Source organism: Marmota monax, unplaced genomic scaffold (assembly GCF_021218885.2).
Source record: "Marmota monax isolate L192 unplaced genomic scaffold, Marmota_monax_Labrador192_F-V1.1 WCK01_AAM20220418_F8-fsc00100, whole genome shotgun sequence".
Taxonomy (NCBI): Eukaryota; Metazoa; Chordata; class Mammalia; order Rodentia; family Sciuridae; genus Marmota; species Marmota monax.
The window spans coordinates 1,310,504-1,323,211 of record NW_026693872.1 but is presented as its reverse complement, the minus strand read 5'-3'; positions in this window follow the sequence as shown (position 1 = coordinate 1,323,211).

The window sequence follows — 12,708 nt, the reverse complement described above, 5'->3', positions numbered from 1 at the left end:
TTCTGATCCATGAATATTATATACTCATATACTCTCTCCAGTATTCTTTCCAGAAATGTCTTGTAGTTTTCAACAAAGATATCATCCTCATCTTTTGTTAAATGTGTTCTTAGGTATGTGATGGATTTGGCAATACATTAAATGATGTTTTTTAAAAAATTTGTCTTCCAACTGTTCATTGTTTACAAATAAAAGAATATTTGATTTTAAATTATCAATTTTTGTGCTTTGAACTTATTGGTTGCATGTATTTTAAAAGCATGTTTTGTAAATTTTATTGTACTCTTAATATTAACAATTATATTATTTATGAATAACAGTTATTTTATTTCCTATTTTAAGTTTTTATTACTTTTATTTTACTTGCCTTATCATACCTACGATTTCCACAAAAAGGTAAAGGCAAGTGTTTAAGAGGTTAAGGCTTCTCCCTTATTTCTATTTGTATGGAAACAGCATTCAGACCTTCACAATTAAGAATAATGCTAATTTGGGGTTATTTTATAGATGACCAGAATCAGATTGCAGAGCTTTCCTTCTATTGCTGGCTTATTGAGAGCTTTTTCATAGATGCTGTTTTTGTACCTATTGGAATAATTGTATGATTTTTCTTCTTTATACTATTTATGTGGGAAATAACATTCTTAAAAAATACCAGTATTATATTTCTAATTTAAAAGTTCCTTGGTCATTACATATCATTTTTTTTACATATTCTTGAATTCAGTTTGCTGATATTTGTTAGAGCTTTTTATCTTTAGTCATGAGCTTTTTTCATGGTCATAACTTATCAATATGTTTTTTTCTTCTAATGTCTATCCTTTGTCAGGATTATGTGGTTTCATAAAATAATTTGCAGAATATTCAAAAAAACATTCTGCAGAATTGATATTCTCTTCTAAAATCTAGGCATTCTCTATATCATGCAGAATCGGTGACAAGACTTTCTTTTGTGGGAAGGTTTTCAATCTAGAATCCAAAATATTTAATAGATGTGAATATATAGATTTTCTGCTTATTTTTATATTCATGTTAGTAAGTTGTATCTATCAAGGAATTTGTCCATTCTACTTAAGATGTCAAATTTATTGGCATAACGCTATTTATAATATCACCTAATTTTTCTTTTACTCTGTGTAGTGATTTTCTGTCTTAGCACTGGTATTGCTATTTCTTTCTAACAAGCCTTGATAAGATATTTATCTAAAATTCAACTTTACTGTGTTGATTTCCTCCCATTGTTTGGTGATTTCATTCTAATATTTTTTTCTTTTAATCAGCTCTTCTTTTTCTAGTTTTTTTCTTTATGATGAAAGGTTAGTACTTTGGTTTTATCATTTTCCCTTTCCCTTCTCTATTTGAACTCTCAGTGCAAAATAAGTTTCATGTTCATGTGGAAGAGGAGAAAAGCACGGTGGTTGAGAGTGGGATTTTAGAGCCCATCTAGTGTAAATGAGGTGTACAAGTGCAGACTTTGTACTCAGCATACTGTGTTGGAGCCAGCTAGATGTGAGGACAGTTTCTATGGATGGGGGAGAGATCATTGAACCTGAGACAATGGAGCTCTGGCAGAACTGTTCTGTCGTCTGTTTTCGAATGAGTTTTGCCACTGGGAGACATCCTCAAGAAGTCAGAGAGTGGACATTTGTCTCCCTGGATTACTTTCTATTGGGCCATTAGTGGGCCATGACTCTAACCTATGGCTCCAACAACCTATGGCTTTCTGCCACAGCCCCTCTGTAGCTGTAGGTCTTACCAGGTGCTGGCATTGACTGCTTTATCCTGCCCCTTAGTAGAATCTGGGTACACTGTCATCGTTCTTTGTTGTACCTAAACATTGTCTACAGTTTTATAATTTGTTTTTCATTAAATTCTCTTCAACAGTGTACCATCTGTTTTCTGCTCATATTCTGACTGACATAGTATCTAATGACTCCCTTCTATGAAAATTATACTTCCTCTCAACATTGACTCACAGATTTGTAGATCTTAATTTTCTTACTGCCCTGATAGAAACCTTTATAATTCTAAATAATAGACTGCGATTTCTATTTTTTTCATTTGTACATTTTAGGTATTCATTAAATTCCCACTAGGAAAGATGAATAATTTAGCACCCCTACAGTTTCTAAGAGAAGAAATTTGTCAGCCAAAGAGAAAGAACTTCATGCTTATAATTATTAATAGAAAAATATTGTGTTAAAACTGCTTTTGACTTTGGTTCTTCCATCAATGTATCCTTCATTTCAGCCAGAATTTTATCTTGACTTTATCTAAAAAACATTAAAAAATCGTACCTGAGATATGACTTTAATATATATCAAAATGTTTCTCCCCACAAACATGATATGTTTTCAATAATAAAATAATTAGGAAATGCAAGGATGGCATAAAATAGAGTCCCTCCTTCAGATAACTGTAGTCCATCTTTCTGTAAACAATATTTGTTGGGGGTGAAGAACAAGAAAAATTTCTTTTCATATTGAAATATCTGGAACAGCCACATGAAGAAATATGTTGCCATGGTATCCTACAAACCGTACTCATGTGTATTAGACCTCAGACAGCTAATGGATTGACTAGATAGTTAGTTGGCTCCTTTAAATTCCTAGAGGTTTGCTATTAAATGTGATCATTGAGCTGAGCAAGGCATAGAATTACTTGTTCTCTCCACAGACTTCCCCAGTTCAATTGATAGCAACTCTACCCTTTTATCTTTCCAGTTCCTCGGGTCAAATAATAATCATAATTATTATTATAATTATGATTATTATTGCATGGGGAGTCGAACCCAGAGATGATTTTGCCACTGAGCTATACTCTCAGCCATATTTATTTATTTATTTATTTTGAGGCAGAGTCCTGCTAAGTTACTTAGCACCTTGCTATATTGCTGAGGCTGGACTTGAACTTGTGATCCTCGTGCCTCAGCCTCCCCAGTCACTGGAATTACAGGCATGCACCACCACATTGGGCTTGAATTTATTCTTAACATCATTCTTTCTCTCACCTCTACAGCCTATCCTTTAGGAAATTCTGTTTTCTCTCTCTTCATCATTTATATCATCATATAGTTGTGGTAGATAATGTTGCAATTTTATTTTTGAGCCTGGGGACACTTAAGCAGGTTAAGAGATAGCCAAAATTTCTTTTGCAAAATAAATGTAAACAGGGTATTCTTGGCCATACGGATTTTCCTCTCTTGCAAATTCTCTTTGGTAGTCTTATATCATATATTTATGGACTGGGATTATAGCTCAGTGAAAGAGGATTTGCCTCTTCCAGTTTTTAAAATTATTCCTAAAATAAAGTGAAAGATGATTTCTGATTGTTTACTCAAACAATTGAAAAAATAAACAAATACAAGAATGATTCAGGGCCAATAAAAAAAGGAGCTTAGAAGTGTTGTGAAGCCCTGGGTTTGGTCTCCAGCACCACCACCCCCGCCCGCCCCCCCCCACCACCAGTTATAATAACATTTGCCTGTACTCCATACTGGTGAACATAATTTCTTGTTTATTTTTTAATTCCCTTTTCCAAACCATAGAATACAGCTTTTATGATCCCAAGGAGCTGTTTATGGTGTTTGAACGAGTACGAATTTCTCAATTGGCATTTTCACTTGTTCTTTGTCTGTGTATTTACCAGGTTACTGATACTGAGTTCTGTGTTTTCTCTTTAAGTCTCTTTACATTCGTTATAAGTGGGTGAGGTTTAATAAAAGAAAAATCTTCATTAAAAATACTCTTTAACATCAGCTTTCATTACCTATTGTTAAGTTGAGCATGACAGTTCTGAGAAAATATTTCAGTTGTATCTAGGATAGAGGTAGTTCTCACTGTTCTTCATATTGTCCTTTATGTTTGTTTAATGAGTATTTTTGTGTCTCTGGGATGGGGATTGTTTGGGTAAGCTCCCTTTGTTGGACCTGAATCATTCTTGCATTTGTTTATTTTTTCAACTGGTTAAGTAAACAACCAGAAATTGTCTTTCACTTTATTTTAGCAATAGTTTTACACACTGGAAGAGCAAACCAGCTCCATTTGTGTACAATGAATCAAATGCATTCTGCTATCAGGATAACTAATTAGAATAAATAAAAAAATAAATTTAAAAAATCTTAATGAAGGATCTGGACAAATTAAAATAAGTGAAGGATGTAAAACGTAAGGCAATTTACAGAACCTCTGATGATTACAATGAGGTGTAGTATGCAGCCAGAGGAAGAATCTGGATTATTTTGAGGTTTGAGGTTTATGACTCCCAAGCCTTATGCTATAAATGGGATGGGGAGGGTAAGAGGACCCAGTCTGGACATATGGTGTTGGAATTATGAACCAAGCTGTATAAGGTACAATCTTTGTTCCTTAGGAAAGTTACTCTCTTTTGTTCAACTCAATTTTCTTGCATGGAAAAAAGCATATTAGACATTTAACCTGTCTTTCTTTTTTTTTAAATTTTTTATTGTTGGTTGTTCAAAACATTACAAATTTCTTGATATATCATATTTCACACTTTGATTCAAGTGGGTTATGAACTCCCATTTTTACCCCATAACCTGTCTTTCTTATTCTGTTCCTTTTCAACTAGTAAGTAGTCTGATTAGTTAAAATGTCTTAACTGAAAATGGTAACAAATCCTATTTATAAATATTTCAATGCTATTATCAGAGTTTTTGAGGAAGAAGTGAGTAATAGAAGTTAAATATCATTGCCACTTAAGGGATACTCTGGCCTTTAAAACATTTTTTTTCTTCATTTATTTATTTATTTCAGTATCTAACTAACTAGTGTCCTTAATCTACAAATTCAATGACAGTCTTCAGCTACACATCTAAGATACATTTATGGTATACCATCATACCCAAAACTACCGATATAAATTACTGAGCATTTATTCCATGCCAAATATTTAAATACTTCACATGCAGGTTCATTATAACAACTTTACCAATGTAATATTCCCAATATTAGATTTTAGTTTAGATTCCCTATAGATAGCGCTTATAGTATTTGGTAGTTCTCTGCAATCACACAAACTAATAAATGACAAATTTTATTAGTTTTAAATTTTATGAGTTTCAAAAAAAATCCTTTTTAGATAGGAATTCAAATATGGGCTTCACAAACAGTAAAGTTCATACAGTTCTTTCCTCTAAACTTCAACCAAGATGATAGCAACTATTCGTCTGGAATCTTATTATTTTCTAACAACTTACTGTACTGTTACATTGAGTGAGACACTTCCTTCCTTTGATCTTGGCTATTCTCACCAGAAATGGAATGATTAATCAAATGATCTCTACTTGTTATCATCATCTCAAAATAACAAGCTACTAACATACTCATTGGAGCTTGCATCCTTTTTTCCCTCTGTCTGATGCATGTAGAAGTTATTGTGGGATAATACATTCAAAGTACTAATGACGTAATTTTTACTTCTGACATTTCATCTTTAACTCCTGGTCCATTTAGCAAAGCACTCTTTACACTGCCTCAAAGAAGGGATGGCATAGCAGAAATTAAAAACAAAACAAAACGAAAAACCCCGAACTGTGTCAATGCTTGGCTTTTGAGTTTTTAAAGACTTTATAGGATTCACATGTTTAAAGTCACAAAACTGAGAGAAAGTAGGATGCATTGGGAGGAGGAGATCTTACCCATATTGGAAACTTAAAAGATTCCCTTGGATTGTGGAGAAAAAGAGAATTAGTGACATAGTGAACGGGGAGCTCTGAAGGTCTGGGAAGTGTAATTATCTGGAGTGTATAGATAGGAAGAGCATTAGCTGCTAAAGACCCCAACTCTCAGTTCTGCCCATTCTCAGATTAGGGCTGTCTCTGGCTGGGGTATAAGAATCACATGAGAGTAAAACCAGTGTCACATTCACTCACTTGCTTTAAACTGGAATGAGGATGTACATCATCGGAGGTGAGGGATCTTGTTACTGTACTCCTTATTGACTAAATGCCAACAACACAGCAGCAAGCAAGTTACCCTACTGGCTTTCCAATGAAAGTGCTGTTTATCCTGTCCTGACATTTTGATAAACCTCCATCAGACTTGCCCCATGAAGGGACACTCATTGTTTCAAAATATCGAAAAGCCTTCTAGATGAAAAATGATGTCAGGACACCTAGAGGGATAGAACCACTGTGGAAGAGAAAGTTTCTCTCATCCATCACCAAACACCCTATTTGCACATGGACAGGACTGAATACAACCAGTTTATAATCTCTTTCAAAAAGCTGTGCAGTGATAAAACAGACAAACTAAATCCTGTGTTAAAGTAGGATAAAATAAGAATCTCAAATAGGGGAGTTTCTCCTTAAGGAATAGAACATGATCTTTCAATTATATTCCATTATATAGAAAAATCATTTGGGGTGGTAAGAAAACTCCAAAGCATTATTGACTACCCTTCTTAGTTACCTGCAAATTTTAAGCTATTTTTATACACTCATTAAGCTTCATGGAACTTCAAAGTCCTGAAGTTTATTTACTTCTAGGATTAACTCACTTCTAACATTATTCAGGATAATGTGTGGTAAAATGTAGGAATCATTAATCCTATTCCCCAAAGAATCTAAGATCAGACGGAAATACGGGTCTGTGCCTCATTATTAAATTATATGTTTGAAAGGAGACACCTGTTAGGTAGTTAGTTCTCATTGGGTTTTTCAAAAATACATTTAATAAACAGCCTTCAATGACTTAAGTGTGTTGTTGTTTTTCATAACACTTGCCATAGGGCATTATTCTCAGGTGGGCATTTTTTAATAGCCTGACATCTTGGTAAACATAAATATATGTAACCAGTATCTAAACACCAACTACAAACAACACCAGAAAGTATCAGAGAACTCACCACAGTCATAAATACTCCTTATTTAATGTGTAAGTCCTACTGGTCAGGGGACAGTGACATAAATTCATATTTTATCCTGGAAGGAGCAGAATGAGATCTTTGAGAAAGAGAACTAACTCTTTAGAACTACTTTGGGTTTAAGATGTTGGCAAATAAAGTTATCTTGATGTCAATTCCTGGTAAAGTCTATTGTACATGTAATTCATTTTATTTCAGATAATAGTACCAAGTGGCTAGTTGAGGGTTACAACTTTGGAAATATACCAAGTTAAATTTTCGTCTTTAAGTAAAAACTGTTATCATTACATTCTTATTTCAACAATTCCTATGTAAGTGCTCCCTACCTTCATCCACATTACTCCCAACAATTTTATTATTCATCAGATATTAACTGAATATATACAAGAATTCTCTTTCTTTGAAGAATTGGGAGTGGTGTTGTGGGATTCTAAGGTACACAAGGAATAGTCTCTTTATTCACATTACTCTGAGCCTGAGAGGAAGAGACAAGGACAAAGAATTATATGATTCATATTACCCAACTCAACCACTAATTTTAAGAACTTGATTTTTTCTTGTGACATTGGCTATCTTTAATAATTAAATCTTTCATCAAAAGATAAACATCAGTTAATTTTAAACAAAAAAAATGCTTCTGATAATCTACTATGTGCCAAGTGTGATGCTAAGGGTTGGAAAAACAGGCAGAATAAAACAAAGACTGGGCCTTAATGAGGTAACAATCTGGTAGCTAAGAAAATCATTAAAAATGTTCCATTGACTTGGTATGTATAAAGAAGAATAATATATAAAGAAGAATCCTAAATATGTCTTGAGCTATAGTAGCATTATTAAAATAGCTGAAAACTTTTAAGAAAATAAGTTATGAATGGATAAAGTGAGTTTACATTTATTTGGAAACATTTTCTCTGATAGCTTTTAAACACACACACACAAGAATCGTAAAAATGACTTGACTTAGAATCTTGAAATTTAGCTTCTAGTTATATCTTTTCTAAGTAATCTTAGACAATCTCTTTCTCACTCTGGGTCTTAGTTTTTCTGTGTTGCAAACTTAAGATCAACAGATTAGTTTCTCACATCTAATTCAACCCAATATTCTATAACTGTAGAGAAGTTGCAGACTTGTAAAGAAGCTTCAAGGTCTATGGTGAGAAAATCTGATTATGTTGGTCTGAAATGATAGGGCCATCTGTATTAAGAGCTTCATGAAATGAACTGAGAAATGGAAGTTAGAAACCACAGGGACTTCCCAGTGAGTTGGTGAAAATCCCTTCTTCCCCAAAGTCTGCTTGCATTTCAGTATAACAGTTTTTAATGCAAAGAAGGCTGATTAGTATATTATGACTAAATTAGTGTATTTATGACTGCAAACATTTTCTGTAATATCCAGGACACCCTAATACCGTGTCCTGAAGTTGTTAATATAGAGATGGGGGAGAGTATCTGATGTGAAAGGTAATATATCCTGAGGTTAGTTTTGAGATGATATCACTGGGTTGGCCCCTTATTTATGAGACTTCATGCAAGTTCTGTGTCAATCCAAGATATATTTTTTTTCCTTATTATCTTTGTTGCAAGTTTTGGAAAAGTAGCTATTTGACTCATATTTTCCTTTGAACTATACTGAATTATTGCAAATAAAGTATAATACAAGTACCAATAAAATGGACGGTGGCATATTTACCAGTTTTCTTGGGGAGAGTCATAGAAGAAAGATAAAGCCCTTATTTTTCTAGCCAAATATTCTTTGGCCTACTTATTTCCTTCCCAAGCACTGACTTTGAGTTTAGTTTGGTTAACTATTGTTACTAATTTTTCTAACATAGGTAGTTTGTTGAGTTGAAAGATTGCATTCCAGACATTTTTCTATATTTCATGACTGTTCCAACAGAGCCAATTTTGTGGAAAATTATATCTAGAATGAATAGATGAGGGATTATGCTATCATATGTTAATTTGAGACTTTGGGGTATGATAGGACTGATGAATTGTATTAATGGGGAAGAATTCTCACTACGTAGTTTTAGACACTCTAGGAAACACATTCTAAGCTTTAGTTCTCTCAACATAAAGTGGAATAGGTAATGCACTTGTGTCTCCCACAGAACAACAGTGACAGTTTTCTTTGAGTTATTAGTGAAATACTAGATTATCTTTTTGATTTAATTTTCTAGCCAAATATTCTTGCTTATGTGCCACCAGAGACTTGCACAATGAGAAGGCTTTAGTCACTAGAGGGAGATGTAATCTCAAGCTCCCTTTACCAGGTTGGCGTCCATGGGGCTGACAGAAAAATTAGCCAAGAACTGACATGGTCCCATATCCTGCCAGAAATCACCGTGGCAAGAGAGCTCCAATGGGTATCTTATGTTAAGCTCACTCCCTGATGGCTACTTACCAGAAAACAGCTCATCCATCCAAACCTGCAAGGACATCTCTACTGAAAAATTGGCAGTCTTAAGGGACTACAATTTCCATTTATTTAAGTAAACATCTGTTAGTGTTAGATGTCATAGGTTGTTGAAAGACTGAGCTCCTTAATAGGATAATGAAATATTAATATTTTAGAGAATATTTATGGCTACTTTAAACACTTTTCAAAGGATTGGAGTCTGGAGTAGCAGAGGAGAAAAGAAACTCGTGGATCATCTAGTCCCCTCTCCTCAACTTGCAGATGAAGGAACAAAGTTTTAGAAGAAATTTTTCCAAAGTCAAACAACTAGCTATTTGATGAACTGAAATTTAGATCTCCTCTCTACTCATTCAAAGTTTGCCTTGTGACCTTCCTTTATATATTTCTTGAGCACTTACTACTTGCCAGATCTAATTAGTTATGCAAAAGGTAGTAAGATTTGTCTCTGATTTAATATGTCTTTTGGTTTAGTGGAGGAGATAGACATATGAACAGTAAATAATAGGAAAACTGTAAATTTCTACATCTGAGGCACAAATAAAAGCTGTGAAAAAAAAAAAAAACACAAGTGTTAATAATGTCCTTGATTTGGGTTCAATACATCCTAAGTACATACTGTAAAAGAGAATTCCCATGCAAATTCCCTCTCAAGCCTTTCAACTCTGTGTTATTCAGCCTCAACTTTTTTTTTTCTAGTAAATACTATGTAGTTTTAAATATATATTCTTAAGTTTTGGTCAATAAAAATGCATATATAATGTGGGTAAGCTCTCATCTCAATGCAACAAAACAACTTATACACTGGAAATACATAGAAAAAAAATGTTAATAGTTGGATTCTAAGGGCTTACAATTATGAAGATTTTTACTTTTCTGCACCTTTAAAATAATATTGTTAATTACAGAAATATGTAATTATATAATATATGTAAATCTATTTTATTTCAGAAATATAAAACTGGAAAATTTAAAAGTTTTAGAAGAAACATAGGATTATATGTTAGCAACATTGAAATTCAGATTTCATAAATAAATTTAAAAAAAACACAAATCATGAAAGTAAACTTTCAATAAGTTTGAGTATAATATACCTTAAAATGTGTTTTTTTTTTTTCCAAATGACAGTACACTAAATTTAAAATTAAGCCAATGACTGGAAAAAGATCCCTGTTACTCAAATAAATGATAATGAATGAGAAAAAGTCAAGTGTCCACAATTTATAAAGAACTCCTAAAAGTGAGAAAATATCAAATGACTTAATGGAAATATGAACAGATGCTTTTGTCTTAGTCTGTAACAAAACTTAGGTAAGAAAAATTTTATTTGGGGTTCATAGTTTTAGAGGTTTCAGTCTATGGTTGGCCAACTCCATTGCTCTGGCCCTAGGTGAGGCACAATATAATGTCAGAAAGGAATGGTAGAGGAAAGCAACTTGTTTTATGGTGGCCAAGAAGCAGAGAGAGAAGGAGGATACAGGGAGACAAGATATAATCTCCTCTAACCCCACCCTCCTGCTTGTAGTTCCACCCAGTCCATTCAAACTAGGATGGACTGATTGGGTCATGGCTCTCATAATCCAATCATTTCACCTTTGAATATTCCTGCATTAGCACAGAAGCTTTGGTAGGACATATCCTATCCAAACTATAACACATGGCAAAATTCTCATAGATAATATCTGAGATTTTCTTCAATATTTTCTATAAAGGGTGGAAATTGGTAGGGAGATAAATGAAATAAGATTGACTTTGAGTCAACAATTATTGAGACTGGGAGAGTCAGGCATGGTGGGGGGATCATCATACTGGTGTCACTTTCCCCCATGAAAAGTGGGAAAAAAAGACTGTTTTTTGAAAAAAAAGTCCTAGAAACAACAAAGGTTACAATACAGCCAAGTTCTCCTTCACCATTTCCCATTGACAGTGCTCGGAGTTCCAGACCTATTCTCTAAAGTTGTATATGTTTGTATCTGTAGAAAGGAAAAGTTATGTTTTTAAAACATCATATCACATTGAACATATTCTGAAGCCTCCCCTTTGTCCTTACAAACATCAAAAGGTGTTAGACATCTACTTATGCCATTACAATTTGCCAAAATAGTTATTTTTAAGGCTGCATTCAACTTCCTAAGAGCATTTGTATTATTGATTGATGGAGAGATACAATTTTTAAAAATCAATTTGAAACTTTATCAAATGCATTGCAAATGACAGCCTTATACAAATATCATGTGTATTTTAGTATTTTTAGCTTTTAGAAATTAAATATTCTGTAACTAATATACATTTATAATTTTTAAAAAACGATATGCATATTATAAAAGTATAATAAAAACCTCCTAATAAAAATCAGCAGTTCTCTGGCCTACACTTTTATATTCTTCAGAATATTTAAACACTTACAAATTTATTTCATCTGCTGGTTATTTCCAAAATCCTAATAATGTGCTAATACCTCTATTTTTTAAAATTAGTATATGTTAATGATACCTATTAACTCCCCATTTGTACAAGATTAGGATTTAGCATTATCACACTATTTATTATTTCCCCAATATTTAAATTATGTTAGTTATTTTAGTTCTTCCATTGGTTACATTTATAATTTTCACTGTAAGTTCTATACTCAATATTATATAAATATAATCCCTATACCTGTGTTTCTTATTTCACCAACTTCAAAGAGTACTGCTCAGTTTCTCACTGTGTAAAGTGAGTACAATAATATCCCTATCCTATTTTATACCACATTCTTCTATCTACACATAATTCCTGTCAGCCATACCACAATGCATGCATTTTTTGAATGTTAACATTTGCATTATCTTCTGAAATTAAATGTAATGTTTTAGTACTTTGTACATAAGTTGACTCTAAAAATTTAATGTCAATAAACAATATTATTGTGATTCTATAAATTTATTTATTTCAGTAGGGACTAAATAATACAACATGTTCTAAAATTAATTTTCTTTTCTAAACATTGAATGCTATGAGCCTCTATGTTACTTGGTGCGTAATTTTCCAAGAATCTGTTTTGACTAGTTTCACTTGTATTATGCATCATTAATTAGTAAAAGTTGTGTTTCATTTTAGTTTATACTTATATTAACACTTTTCTGTTTAATTTCTTTTTTTATTAAAATCTATTTTTTCTTAAAGACCAAGTAATATGGAATTACCATATATTCACATATTTCTCATAATTCCCATATGTTTCTTAATCCACAGTTAATTACATGGAATTTCATTGTCCTTGTCTCCCCACCTCCCTTTAAATCTTTTTTCCCAGGTCCCATTACATTCCACAACAATTGCGACTGCTTATCCTCTAAGTGTACTTGTAAGGGTATCATTCTAGTACTTTATTGTGTTCCTACATCAGGAAACTTCTTTCCTAGATT